This window comes from Arabidopsis thaliana (assembly GCF_000001735.4).
Source record: "Arabidopsis thaliana chromosome 1 sequence".
Classification (NCBI taxonomy): domain Eukaryota; kingdom Viridiplantae; phylum Streptophyta; class Magnoliopsida; order Brassicales; family Brassicaceae; genus Arabidopsis; species Arabidopsis thaliana.
In genome coordinates, this window is record NC_003070.9 from 14,078,152 (window position 1) to 14,093,612 (window position 15,461).

Sequence of the window (15,461 nt, forward strand, 5' to 3'; positions counted from 1 at the left end):
CATTTTAACTAAATCCATATGCCTAGCAAGTCTAATCAAATCCTAACCAACATGTACTTCTCTGCAAGCTTACACAACATTCTAGATTCCATACCTAAGTTCCACAACTATATCCATCAGGCTTTCATCGCATGGTCTCATCAAGCAAGCTAATATTCAAGAACCTTCTAGACTTATTCATGTAATATACCATGATAAATCGACCATCCTTTGTATATATATATATATATATATATATATATAACTTTTTTTTTCTTTTTCTTTTGTTACTTTTTCTATCCCCCAGACTTATTCTTTTTGAAGAGTAAACAAAGGGGAACTCGCATACTAGATCGACACACTCAGCATTTTTCCAACCTTTGTAATTGATCATTCCTAACAATGTATAATAATGGGGTCATGGGAAACATTCCTACCCCTATACACTACCTCAAATCATATCACTCTCTTACTTCGTTTTTTTTTATTATAAGGGGAGAGGAATACTTTTCTTTTTCACATTGGTCTCAATATCAGGTATGAACAAGAAGCCAAGTTCTATGAACACTAACTGTTTTGATGAGGTAAAAGGAAGAGCAGTAAGATTAGCTCTAACCTTAAAGGATTGTGTTGGAAACCAGGATATCCTCAAGTCTCTTGGTTTGCCATCTAGATTTTCCAATAGTCAGATTGTGTCGAACCTGCAGCATTAATCAACCCGGCAATAATCTAAAGAAAAGAGATCATAATTCCTAACAAAATGTTGACTCAATAAAACGACTAAAAAATAAGAAAAATAAGAGTAAGAATAAGACTCAAAAAGAAAAACGTAGTTAGTAACTGCCTCTCCCAGACTTAAACGTCACTGTCCTTAGTGGCATTCAAATCGGGAGTCTGGTATCAATCCTGCTCTGTCAATCTCGGTCGATTCTGCTCCGTCAAACGTCGACACTTCCTCAGGTTGGTATTGTTGTGGATCGACACCCAGGTGGTGTCGGTCAACACTATCAATGTGTGTCGAGCGACTCTAGAGATCAGTGTCGAGCCTGCTCGATTTTGCTTCGTCACAGCCTAATGGCTCATATATATGCACTGGTGTCGATCGACACCAAGGGATGTGTCGGTCGATACTACCTTTGCAACGTCAAATTCGTCACTCTCATCATCCTTCATGAACTCATATCCACTTTCCATCGAAGCAGCATGCCAAGAAGTAGTGAGGCTGCTCTCATTCCATCTAGGGATAGGTGCTGTAAGATCCTCTAGTTACCTTCCAGAATCTATTCAAGCATTGATTCTATCATGCGTCTAGGTGCAGGTGGAGGGGGTACTTGGTAAGAAGCAAGATCAAAGTTCCTTGTGAAGCTAAAACTATTGTTATTCTGAAGCGGTTGCTGGAACTGAGAATTCTGAGAGTAGCTAGTTTGACCATTCCCATAGGAACCTTTGTAGCCTTGTTGGTGATCAAATCTCTGATTTGGAAAATCTCTGCTACGAACATAAGCGACATCCTCCACAAGTTGATTGTCGACCGCGTTAAGCTTAGCCATGATCCCAGCAATCTTACTCTTGTTCATGTTTCTCGCTTGTTCCTGGTTCTGTGATTAGACAAATACCTGAAACACAGAAAAAAATAAAGGAGAAAGACTAAGTAAATAAAATAAAAAAAAAGAAAAATAAAAGCTTAGACAAAATTCTAATCCTAATCTAATGGTGAATCGTAGAGAACTTCGACAACAGCGCCAAATTTGATAAGGTTCAAATTGCCTTAAACCTACTCTCTCAAATAAGAGATCGATTATAGCACTTAAGGGTCAAATTCCACAAAGCTCTCGGATCACACAATAGACCAAGGTATTGAATTAAGCTAAGTAAAATAGTAATGAAAATTAAAAGAATAGAAGAAAGCAATAACAGATTGTGAGGTTGTAAGACAAGAAAGTAAAAACGTCAGGCTTAAGGTATTCTCAGGTTACTATTGGTTAGTAGATTTAATAATAGCTAGGTTGTTATCGAACCATTCTTAAACTAAAACTCTAATTTTGTAACAACCAGTGGTGTTTCACGAAACTTCCTATACCTATAGCGAAGAGTAACTGGAGAATTTTCAAAAAGTAAAAAGCTGACGTGGCTAGGGCGACAGAAACGGCGATTTTAGGGTTTTTGGATTCTCGAGCACGTCTGTTGCCGCCGGCAGCACCTCCAGTCCCTGCCGATGATGTTCTGGTACAAGGAGGATGCAAAGATGATGCGGAGTTGAGAGGTAAAGAGTTGGAAGACTATTTTAATAGCAAGATGGAGGTTGATGGTAGACAGAAAGAAGATGATTTTGAGCAGGAAACAGAGCCGATGGGTGACTCAAACCCTGAGGTTTCTTCAGCATCGGACCAAGCTTCATTGCCTAGGAAATCCTACGCAAGTGTTGCTCATAAGCATGGATTTACAAAACAATAATTCGTAGTGGATGTAGTTGATGGCCAAGGCAGAATGGTTGTTCCAAGAGAGGTTTTTGTTGTAGCTAAACCTCTCTGGGAAGATTTTGTGGTGGGGAAATTTCTCAACAATAAAGCTCCTCATGTTGGGAAAATTCACATGATTATGAATAAAATTTGGAGATTGGGAGATAAATCAACAATGATCGATGTTTATGAAGTAAATGCAACAACGATTCAATTGTGAGTTAGAAATGAAGTAATGAGAAGAAGGATTCTGAATAGGGGAATGTGGAATATTATGGCTCTTCCAAAGGTGGTTTCGAAATGGTCTCCTTATGAGGAAGAAGTGCAACCTAAAATGAAATCAATCAACTTATGGGTAACACTGAAGGATGTCCAGCCTTCTATGTTTACGGATAAAGGGTTAGAATTTCGTTGGCAAACCTGTCAAACTTCATCCAAAAACAGAAACATGTTCGAGTTTCGATGAAGCACAAATTTTAGTGGAGGCAAATCTTACAAAAGACTTACTGACTGAATACTCTTTTAGTGGTGAGGAAGAAGGAGAGTTAGATGTGGTGATCAAGTATTTATATCCTTGGCTGCCACCAAGATGTAATTGTTGCAAGAAATGGGGACACTTTCAAAACACGTGCTTAGCACTGGACTCGAACTTGTCTCACAGTAAAGTTTCCGATATGAATGAGGTGGATAGCGAACAAATAACAGAAGAGTATCAAGAGCAAACAGGCTATTGAGAAAGTTATGGTGGAAAAAATTTTGGAAGAGGTCCAAGCAAGGATAAATTTACCTATCGGGGGAAACAATCAAGATAATGCAACAGAAGAAGAGTGGTCCACACCATCAAAGTCTACTCGTACCCCCGGGAAAACAATAGATATACCAAAGTTTGGAGAAGTCTCCATCCTTTATAATTCCTACTCTGCTCTTGGCGGTTTAGTTGAAGAGGTTAAGGAGAAGAGGGAAGAAGATGCAGACATATCTATGAAAGAGGGGGAAAATCACGTTGATAAGGAAGATGAACTGATTGCCACGCCTGAAACAATAGAAGAGGAGTCATCTGATACAGCGATAACAAATGAGATACCTCTTTTATCTAAGTCGATGCACTCTAAATCACAGGTTGAGCCTAGATAGAATCTACCTAGAGGATCAAAAACAGCACATAAGACAGTTTCCGTTGCTTATACTCAAATAAGAGGTCGCCCTCAGAGTAAGAAGCGCCACCAAAAAAATTGATAATGTCGTGCTTCTGGAATGTCCGCGGTTTAAACAAATCAAATAAGCATTCCGTTATTAAGAAGTGGGTTAAGGAGCAGAAGTTTGGGTGTCTAATAGAGACAAGAGTGAAGGAGAGTAAAGCTGAAAGGTTAGGAAGTAAGTTATTTAAAGACAGGGCTATTGTTACAAATTATGAATCCAACCGAAGAGGGCGTATTTGGGTTCTATGGAGAAACGATGTCAGATTAACTCCGTTTTGAAAAGCGGCCAAGTAATTACGTGTTCAGTAAAACTAGAGGATCAAGAGAATGAGTTTTTTTGTTCTTTTGTGTATGCCTCAAATTTTGCAGAAGAGAGAAAGAATTTATGGAGTGAGTTGCGAGATCACATCGACTCTCCAATTATTAGTAATAAAGCGTGGATTATATTTGGAGATTTTAATGAAATCCTAAATATGGACAAGCATTCACAATTGGAGAATCAGCCTGTTGTAACTTCTAGAATGAGGGATTTCCAAGACGTAATTCAATACTGCACTCTTTCGGACATGGATTCTCACGGTCCGCTATTTACTTGGAGTAATAAGAGGGATCATGGGTTGATTATGAAGAAACTTGATCGTGTTTTGATGAATGACGTATGGCTGCAGAATTATCCTATGTCATATAGTGTTTTTGAAGCAGGAGGATTTTTCAACCACTTAAGATGTAAGATAAATCTGACTACAGTGAATGAAGAAAGGGGTCGTGAGCGGCGACCTTTTAATTTTGTCAACGCTATTGATATGTCTATAATTTGCATGTTTTCAGTGTCCATTCATCATCGTTTTGAGTCCAGTTTCGTATCATTCATCACTGTTTTATATCATTTCTCATCATTCTTGCATACTTTGCATGATTAGGATAGTTTTGCATACATATTTCATTTCTGAGTTGTTTTCAGGTTATTTGGAGCTGTTTGCAAGCAAATTGGAAGAAACGAGCCAGAACCAGAAGACATACTCGACCCCCAGGTCGAGTGACTTTGGAGCCATTCTTCCCATCCACTCGACCACCAGGTCGAGTAACCTCAGCTCAGGCCACTCGATGACACTACTCGACCCCCTGGTCGAGTATCACTTCGCCACACCATCACCATCACTCGACCATTCGCTCTACCAAGTTACTCGACCCCCTGGTCGAGTATCATCACTCACCACCATAAGCATCACTCGACCGGACACTCGATCACGTCTTCACAGTCTACTGAAATCCGCACTCAACTAGACAAGCTGAGCACAAGGAAGAGAAGAGGAGAAGACAAAGTGTTTGGAAGCGGCCTGGACCTCCATCGGATCACGAAGCCCATTTCGGCCCATTATCTCTCTATGGGCCGAGCAGTTAGGTTATTGGCCCGTCTACTATAATTTTATTTCGTTTTGTATAAATAGATGTCTTAGGGTTCTGTCCTGAGACATCCGGTCGACATTGAGTTTTTTTGCTTCAGTTTTATTTTATGTTTTACTCTGCTGCGCCGCTTTTGCTTCTGCAACCTGTAATTCGAGATTTTTCCAAGTTATTCAGATTCCGCATTTGATTTCATCTGTCATCTTGTTTCTCTACTCTTTATCTCTTTACTTATGCAATATTATCGTTTATCTGCGTTTATGTCTTTGAGCATGTTGTCTGAGTAGTGACTTAGAATTCTTAGGGATGGGATAGAGTAGTTGTGGAATCCGTAGTCTGTAGAATGGTTAAGTTTTAGAATTGATTAAATCCCTTTAGGACTAGTTGCGTTTACTGCTTATTTCTTTCTGATCAACTGGAATTCGATCTCAAGCATTCCCGCACCCAGAAGGTGTTCGATGGAATGCTTGATCCACTAGTTCCTGAGATATGCGTCTCTATCCCAAGGGATTGGCCGTTTAGAGCGTTTATTGACTTTATCAGTCTGTTCTTATTGCCTGCATAGTTAGATTCCGTTAATGCGAATTTGTCTGGGCTAGCTTTGCTTGAGGATTTCTGTCAGGAGTGAATTGATCTGTTGTTGAACCTGTTGTCTAGGGATAGCTTGATTGCGCTTGTTAACCATTCGAATAGGCTAGGATACCACTCTACTCGATTACCCCATCCTTAGAAATTTCTCGTCTATCTTATTTCTCTGTTTTATCGTTATCGCTTGATCGTTCTCATTGCCTGTTTCTTAGTTTTTACAATCACTCGACCAACTTACTCGACCACACCCAGTGTCTGGCAACAGACTGTGCAGTCGAGTAAGATTGTCTTGTTTCCTGTCTGTTACTCGACCTGTTACTCGACCACATCCTACTTCTGGCATCAGCCTGTTGTGGTCGAGTGATTTTAGTAATTCTGTTATTACTTCTGTTTTCTGCATGTTCGCTTAGGACTGTTAGAAACCCCAAAACTGTTATTGTTTGGCTTGACTTAGTGACTTCTGATCACATTTCATTTGTTTGCATCACACTCATTTGGATTGACACCTAAAATACTACAACGACATGATTAGTGTTTTAGGATTAATTGACCATAAAAACCTATTATCAATTTAGCGCCGTTGCCAATTGGGTGTTTGTTTGCTATATTTGAGATTTCAGAATATTTAAGATCAAGTTCTTTTTCATTTTTTCTGAAAGTTACTCACTTTGTGTTTTTTTTGTTTGTCTGTTTTGATTCAGGTACTACGAATCACCAGCTTCACCAGTTGGTACTCGTTGTATGCAAACACGATCACGAGGAAATCAGAATCTCCTGTTCAACGATAACATCGACCGTATTGCACGCCAACTCAGAACACAGACAGAAACAGACACAATGGCTGCAGTTGTTGATGAGCAGGTGCAACCAAACAACATAGGTGCAGGCGATGCACCACGCAACCACAATCAGCGTAATGGCATCGTGCCTCCACCTGTGCAGAACAACAACTTTGAGATCAAGAGCGGTCTCATTGCCATGGTTCAGAGCAACAAGTTCCACGGCCTCCCTATGGAGGATCCACTCGATCACCTAGACGAGTTTGATAGGCTCTGCAGCCTAACAAAGATCAATAGAGTCAGTGAGGATGGCTTCAAGCTCAGATTGTTTCCATTCTCTCTTGGAGACAAAGCACATCAGTGGGAAAAGTCACTTCCTCAAGGCTCTATCACCTCCTGGAATGACTGCAAGAAAGCCTTCTTGGCTAAGTTTTTCTCAAACTCCAGGACTGCGAGACTACGGAATGACATATCTGGTTTCACTCAGACGAATAATGAGACTTTCTATGAAGCATGGGAGCGCTTCAAGGGTTATCAGACGCAATGTCCTCATCATGGTTTCTCCAAAGCTTCGCTTCTTAGCACTCTCTACAGAGATGCTTCTAGATACCGCTTCTAACGGGAACTTCCTCAACAAAGATGTTGAAGACGGATGGGAGGTGGTAGAGAACTTGGCTCAGTCGGATGGCAACTATAATGAAGATTATGACAGAAGCATCCGCACAAGCTCTGATTCTGATGAGAAGCACCGTAGGGAAATGAAAGCCATGAATGACAAACTGGACAAGCTACTCCTTATGCAACAGAAGCACATTCATTTTCTGGGTGATGATGAGACGTTACAAGTTCAGGATGGGGAGACTCTGCAGTTAGAAGAGGTCAGCTATGTGCAGAACCAAGGAGGTTACAACAAAGGTTTCAACAACTTCAAGCAGAACCATCCCAATCTGTCTTACAGAAGTACAAACGTTGCAAACCGGCAGGACCAAGTTTACCCTTCACAGCAGCAGAATCAACCCAAGCCCTTTGTTCCATACAACCAAGGTCAAGGGTATGTTCCTAAGCAGCAGTATCAGGGCAACTATCAGCAGCAACTTCCACCACCTGGGTTCACACAGCAGCAACAACAACCAGCTTTAACAACTCCAGATTCGGACTTGAAGAACATGTTACAACAGATTCTCCAAGGGCAAGCAACAGGAGCAATGGATTTGTCCAAAAGGATGGCAGAAATTCACAACAAGGTTGACTGCAGTTACAATGATATCAATATCAAGGTTGAAGCACTAACATCTAAGATCAGATACATAGAAGGCCAAACTGGGTCGACCGCAGCACCCAAATTTACAGGACCTTCCGGAAAATCAATGTCAAATTCAAAGGAGTACGCTCATGCTATCACACTTAGAAGCGGTAAAGAATTACCCACAAAAGAGAGTCCGAACCAGAACACTGAGGACAGTCTGGATCAAGATGGGGAGGATTTCTGTCAAAATGGAAATTCCGCTGAAAAAGCAATAGAAGAGCCTATACTCCACCAACCTACTCGACCACTAGCTCCTGCAGCATCTCCTCTTGTTGAAAAACCAGCTGCCGCCAAAACCAAAGAAAACGTCTTCATTCCCCCACCTTACAAGCCCCCACTCCCATTTCCTGGTCGATTCAAGAAGGTCATGATACAGAAGTACAAAGCTCTCCTGGAGAAACAATTGAAAAATCTTGAAGTCACGATGCCTCTTGTCGACTGTCTTGCACTTATACCAGACTCTAACAAATATGTGAAAGACATGATTACAGAGAGGATCAAAGAAGTCCAAGGAATGGTGGTGCTAAGTCACGAATGCAGTGCGATCATTCAGCAGAAGATCATTCCAAAAAAGCTAGGAGATCCTGGTTCCTTCACCTTACCTTGCGCTCTTGGCCCTTTAGCCTTCAGCAAGTGCCTCTGTGATCTAGGTGCATCTGTGAGTCTCATGCCTCTCCCTGTGGCTAAGAAACTGGGCTTCAACAAGTACAAGCCCTGCAATATATCCTTGATCCTAGCTGACAGATCTGTTAGAATCTCCCATGGTCTGCTGGAAGACTTACCAGTCATGATAGGCGTGGTCGAGGTACCTACAGACTTTGTGGTTTTAGAAATGGATGAAGAACCCAAAGACCCTTTGATACTGGGAAGACCATTTTTAGCTAGAGCTAGAGCTATCATTGATGTTAAGAAGGGAAAAATTGATCTTAACCTCGGAAGAGATCTCAAGATGACCTTCGATATCACCAACACCATGAAGAAGCCTACGATAGAAGGAAATATTTTCTGGATTGAAGAGATGGATATGTTAGCTGACAAAATGCTAGAAGAGCTGGGAGAAACAGATCATCTACAGAGTGCTCTAACAAAGGATAGCAAAGAAGGAGATTTACATTTGGAGACTTTGGGGTACCAGAAGCTGTTAGATGAACAAAGCAGTTGAGAATCCAGGAGAATATGAAGATTTGGGTGAAAGAGCAAGGGGGGAATATATACTCGACCACATCACTCGACCAACAGCCCATTCAGTCTACTCGACCACGTCACTCGATCACAACTCCTCATCTGAAGCCAACTTAGTATCCGATGACTGGTCTGAAATCAAGGCACCCAAGGTAGATTTGAAACCGCTACCAAAAGGGCTAAGGTACGTTTTTCTTGGACTAAACTCTACTTATCCTGTCATAGTGAATGATGAGCTAACTGCTGATCAAGTAAACCTGCTGATAACTGAGCTCATGAAGTATAGGAAAGCTATAGGATATTCGTTAGATGATATTAAGGGGATTTCACCCACCTTATGCACCCATAGAATCCATCTTGAAAATGAATCCTACTCTAGCATTGAACCTCAAAGGAGATTAAACCCTAACTTGAAAGAGGTTGTGAAAAAGGAGATACTTAAACTATTAGATGCTGGGGTTATCTACCCTATCTCTGATAGCACTTGGGTATCTCCAGTTCACTGCGTTCCTAAAAAAGGAGGTATGACAGTTGTTAAAAATTCTAAAGATGAACTGATACCCACTAGGACTATAACTGGACATAGGATGTGTATTGAGTATAGGAAGTTAAATGTTGCCTCTAGAAAAGAACATTTCCCATTGCCCTTCATTGATCATATGCTAGAAAGATTAGCAAACCATCCTTACTATTGCTTTTTGGATAGTTATAGCGGATTTTTTCAAATCCCTATTCACCCAAATGACCAAGGAAAAACCACTTTCACTTGTCCTTATGGGACCTTTGCTTACAAGCGTATGCCTTTCGGTCTCTGTAATGCACCAGCTACTTTTCAGCGGTGTATGACTTCTATTTTCTCGGATTTGATAGAGGAGATGGTAGAGGTATTCATGGATGATTTTTCTGTGTATGGCTCTTCCTTCTCCTCGTGTTTGTTGAACCTGTGCAGGGTACTTAAAAGATGTGAAGAGACAAACCTGGTGCTGAACTGGGAGAAATGCCATTTCATGGTTAGAGAAGGCATCGTTTTGGGCCGCAAAATTTCTGAGGAGGGAATAGAGGTTGATAAGGCTAAGATTGACGTGATGATGCAGTTACAGCCACCAAAAACTGTCAAAGACATCAGGAGTTTTCTTGGACATGCAGGATTTTACAGAATATTCATCAAGGATTTCTCCAAGTTGGCAAGACCGCTCACCAGACTGCTGTGCAAGGAAACCGAGTTTGCATTTGATGACGAATGTTTGACAGCCTTTAAGTTAATCAAGGAAGCTTTGATCACTGCACCAATAGTCCAAGCTCCAAACTGGGACTTCCCATTCGAGATCATGTGCGATGCTTCAGTACGCAGTAGGAGCAGTCTTGGGCCAGCGGATTGATAAAAAGCTGCATGTGATCTACTACGCGAGCAGAACGATGGATGATGCACAAGTAAGGTATGCCACTACAGAGAAGGAATTGCTAGCTGTGGTATTTGCATTTGAAAAATTTAGAAGCTACCTAGTGGGTTCTAAAGTGACAATCTACACTGATCATGCTGCTCTGAGGCATATATACGCGAAGAAGGATACCAAACCTAGGCTGTTGAGATGGATCTTATTGCTCCAAGAGTTTGATATGGAGATAGTTGATAAGAAGGGAATCGAAAACGGTGTAGCTGATCATCTGTCTAGGATGAGGATTGAAGACGAGGTCCTTATTGACGACTCCATGCCAGAAGAACAGCTAATGGCAATTCAGCAACTTAACGAGAGTGCTCAAATTTAGAAATCACTCGATCAAGTATGTGCAATTGAAGAAAAGCTTCCGTGGTATGCTGATCACGTCAACTACTTGGTTAGTGGTGAAGAGCCTCCGAATCTGTCGAGCTATGAGAAGAAGAAGTTCTTCAAGGACATTAACCATTTCTACTGGGACGAACCTTATCTCTACACACTCTGCAAAGATAAGATCTACAGGACATGCGTCTCAGAAGACGAAATTGAAGGCATCCTATTGCATTGCCATGGGTTTGCCTATGGTGGCCACTTCGCAACGTTCAAGACAATGTCGAAAATCCTGCAAGCTGGTTTTTGGTGGCCATCAATGTTTAAGGATGCTCAGGAATTTATCTCGAAATGTGATTCATGTCAGAGAAGAGGGAACATCAGCAGAAGGAATGAGATGCCTTAGAATCCGATCTTAGAAGTTGAAAACTTTGACGTTTGGGGAATTGATTTTATGGGTCCGTTTCCTTCCTCTTACGGAAACAAGTACATACTGGTCGCAATAGACTATGTATCAAAATGGGTGGAAGCCATAGCCAGCCACACCAATGATGCTAGAGTTGTGCTAAAGCTGTTCAAGACAATTATCTTCCCTAGATTTGGAGTCCCGAGAATTGTGATTAGTGACGGAGGGAAACATTTTATCAACAAGGGTTTTGAGAACCTTTTGAAGAAGCATGGAGTAAAGCACAAGGTAGCCACTCCTTATCATCAATAGACGAGCGGGCAGGTGGAAATCTCCAATAGGGAGATAAAAGCAATTTTAGAGAAAACTGTGGGAAGTACAAGGAAAGATTGGTCTGCTAAGCTCAATGACACACTATGGGCTTACAGAACAGCCTTCAAGACCCCTATTGGCACGACTCCTTTCAACCTCCTCTATGGAAAATCCTGTCATTTGCCTGTTGAACTCGAGTATAAAGCCATGTGGGCAGTTAAGCTCCTGAACTTCGACATTAAAACCGCCGAGGAGAAGCGGTTAATCCAACTGAACGATCTCAACAAGATTCGCTTAGAAGCCTATGAGAGTTCCAAAATCTACAAGGAGCGAACCAAGTCTTTCCATGATAAGAAGATAGTCTCAAGAGATTTTAAGGTTGGTGATCAAGTGTTGCTGTTCAACTCTCGCCTGAGGCTTTTTCCAGGCAAGCTCAAGTCTAGATGGTCTGGTCCTTTCTCTGTTACTGCAGTCCGACCTTATGGTGCTATCACGCTAGCTGGAAAGAATGGAGACTTCACAGTCAATGGCCAGCGGCTCAAGAAATACATGATAGATCAGTTTATTCCAGAAGGAACCTCTGTTCCTTTGGAGGAGCCTTTAAACGCCTAATGAGTATGAGGAGTCAAGCTAGAGACCTAAAACAAGCTCACTTGGGAGGAAGTCCCAAGCCTTCCTTTGTACATATCTTTCATTTTCCTGGTTGTTTTTGATGCATCTTGTTAGTGTTTTCAGGAGATAAGTATGAAGAGTTGATGGAAATAGATTCTGGCTTTGAAGGAACAGCAATACACTCGACCACAGAGCAATCAAACTCGACATTGTTCTGGCTTCTTCACACCAGGAAATCACTCGACCACACCCTATAGAGATCGAATGACGATGTGGTCGAGTATAGCGAATGATGCAGTCACGACTTCTCCAGTCCCGTAGCTTACGCGACCGCGGTGCTGGCCGCAGCAGAAGAAGAGAGGTCGAGTATCATCAGAGCGGTGCTGGCTGCGACGAAGGAGCAGAGGTCGAGTACCCCCAGGGGGAAGCTGAGACACAACAGGGAGATTCTTCGATGGCCTGAGAGCAATCACAGGCAGCTATTGACGACCAACTCCGCTCCTTCTTCCACTGAGGTATGCACCTCACTCCACCATTGTAATATACCATCTCTTGTTTTTATTTTGTCTTTGAGATGTGTTTTGTCCTGAGTACTCTCTTCCAAATTTGGTCACACAGTGGACTGTGTGATTTAAGTTTGGGGGAGGGCTCAGGAAGTGTGTGTTGCATTGTATATAATCTTGAGTGTGCATTCATCTAAGGCATAGAAAAACCAAAAAAAAAAAAAATTGAAAAATTTCAGAAAATGATTTCACAAAAATAGAGTGTTCATGTAGTTGCATTTCATTTAGGATCGAGTCTAGAGTGTTTCGTTTAGGATTGTTGCATATGCATAGGGGATAATGATGAGATAGCCTTGTAAGCATTTTGGTTCACCAGATAAAGCTCAGTGCCCTCGTTGTTAGTTGTTTGATGCGTTGTCATTGAAATTGAAGTAAAAACTGCACCATGCCTAGATTCAAGTTCAAACTGATATCATTCCCTATCAATTTGAACTTGAATCTGATTTAGAATTATCATGTCTTGGCATCGAATTTGAACTCATGGATACCCTAAAATACTTGGATTTTCTTACTCATTTTAACCACTCTTTATTAGAGCAGTTAACCCATACCCAAACCTGAACTTTCTTTCAAGCCCTATATCACTTGTGAGTGTTTGTGAGGTCTTATTTCGATTGAGCTTGGTAGAAAGTGTTAATACGTAACGACAGAGATAGTGTCTCATGTAGTTCTAGTTCGCGTTCTTCGGACTGGATAGGACTAGGTGGGCGCTTATATCATGGGTTGGGATGTGTTTAAAAGAAAAGAGGGAATTCATTGTTGATGAGGAAAGGGAAAGAATTCTAGGGGAAGTAAGCTAAAGAAGTTAGAAAAAAAATCTAGTAAAGGTTTTGAGAATGTTAAAGAAAAGAATGAGGTTCTTGTTAGCTAAAGAAGAAGGGTTAAAAGCCTTTGGTTTTAAAGGAAAAAAAAAAAAAAACAGGAACCTTAGTTGTTAAAGAAATCCAAACCCGCTAGATGTATCAGAGCGTTGAGAAAGCTTCTCCTAGAGTTAAGAGAAAAGAAAAGAATGATATGAAAAAGAGTTTGAAAGATTCATGAGTGCAAAGGGCAGAGTTAAGTTGGGACAGGAGTTGGGATCACCATTAGAACTTCATTGTTATACTCTGGGTAGATGGGATCTTATCTCTGTATGCATAACTTGGGACTTACCTTTAGTATTCTACTAAAGCTCAATCATTCTTGAGGGATCCCCTGTTACTTAAGCCTATTCTGTAAGGGACCATCTTTGTCTCTTGACCTTCACCTTAGCCAAATGAGTTCATTGATGATGCACTGCTTGATTCACGTTCCAGAACTAATGAATGTTAAAGGGATTGGTAGATTTGAAAGCATGTGTAGGTCGAGTATAAGAGACGGATTGATTGATAACAAGGCATGGTTAACGTTTTTGAGTAGAATTCAATCATATCGCATCTTAGAACTACCAACTTGGACAATGATTTTATTTGCTCTATCATATGCTTTGGTTCTGAGTCCCCGCCTTCACTCCTCTCCTTCAACTATGTCTTCTTATTTGCTTGAGGCCAAGCAAAGACTAAGTTTGGGGGAGTTGATATGTCTATAATTTGCATGTTTTCAGTGTCCATTCATCATGGTTTTGAGTCCAGTTTCGTATCATTCATCACTGTTTTATATCATTTCTCATCATTCTTGCATACTTTGCATGATTAGGATAGTTTTGCATACATATTACATTTCTGAGTTGTTTTCAGGTGATTTGGAGCTGTTTGCAAGCAAATTGGAAGAAACGAGCCAGAACCAGAAGACATACTCGACCCCCAGGTCGAGTGACTTTGGAGCCATTCTTCCCACATACTCGACCCCCAGGTCGAGTGACTTTGGAGCCATTCTTCCCATCCACTCGACCACCAGGTCGAGTAACCTCAGCTCAGGCCACTCGATGACAATACTCGACCCCCTGGTCGAGTATCACTTCGCCACACCATCACCATCACTCGACCATTCGCTCTACCAAGTTACTCGACCCCCTGGTCGAGTATCAACACTCACCACCATAAGCATCACTCGACCGGACACTCGATCACGTCTTCACAGTCTACTCAAATTCGCACTCAACCAGACAAGCTGAGCACAAGGAAGAGAAGAGGAGAAGACAAAGTGTTTGGAAGCGGCCTGGACCTCCATCGGATCACGAAGCCCATCTCGGCCCATTATCTCTCTATGGGCCGAGCGATTAGGTTATTGGCCCGTCTACTATCATTTTATTTCGTTTTGTATAAATAGATGTCTTAGGGTTCTGTCCTCAGATATCCGGTCGACATTGAGTTTTTTTGCTTCAGTTTTATTTTCTGTTTTACTCTACTGCGCCGGTTTTGCTTCTGCAACCTGTAATTCGAGATTTTTCCAAGTTATTCAGATTCCGCATTTGATTTCATCTGTCATCTTGTTTCTCTACTCTTTATCTCTTTACTTATGCAATATTATCGTTTATCTGCGTTTATGTCTTTGAGCATGTTGTCTGAGTAGTGACTTTGAATTCTTAGGGATGGGATAGAGTAGTTGTGGAATCCGTAGTCTGTAGAATGGTTAAGTTTTAGAATTGATTAAATCCCTTTAGGACTAGTTGCGTTTACTGCTTGTTTCTTTCTGATCAACTGGAATTCGATCTCAAGCATTCGCGCACCCAGAAGGTGTTCGATGGAATGCTTGATCCACTAGTTCCTGAGATATGCGTCTCTATCCCAAGGGATTGGCCGTTTAGAGCATTTATTGACTTTATCAGTCTGTTTTTATTGCTTGCATAGTTAGATTCCGTTAATGCGAATTTGTCTGGGCTAGCTTTGCTTGAGGATTTCTGTCACGGGAGTGAATTGATCTGTTGTTGAACCTGTTGTCTAGGGATAACTTGATTGCGCTTGTTAACCATTCGAATAGGCTAGGAT

The 15,461-nt window shown here is 41.4% G+C and overlaps 3 pseudogenes across 3 annotated transcripts; 2 read left to right on the plus strand and 1 right to left on the minus strand.

Moving 5' to 3' along the window:
• Positions 1-879: 879 nt before the first annotated feature.
• AT1G37045 lies at positions 880-1,556 on the minus strand (annotated as a pseudogene; the record flags this gene model as incomplete). Its single annotated transcript has 3 exons — positions 880-1,050; positions 1,114-1,239; positions 1,311-1,556.
• A 133-nt stretch (positions 1,557-1,689) lies between these two features.
• AT1G37050 lies at positions 1,690-4,921 on the plus strand (annotated as a pseudogene; the record flags this gene model as incomplete). Its single annotated transcript has 10 exons — positions 1,690-1,699; positions 1,792-1,833; positions 2,102-2,398; positions 2,450-2,631; positions 2,728-2,837; positions 2,965-3,121; positions 3,165-3,557; positions 3,737-3,812; positions 4,091-4,363; positions 4,599-4,921.
• A 1,449-nt stretch (positions 4,922-6,370) lies between these two features.
• Positions 6,371-11,992, plus strand: AT1G37060 (annotated as a pseudogene; the record flags this gene model as incomplete). Its single annotated transcript has 1 exon — positions 6,371-11,992.
• Between the last annotated feature and the right edge of the window lie 3,469 nt (positions 11,993-15,461).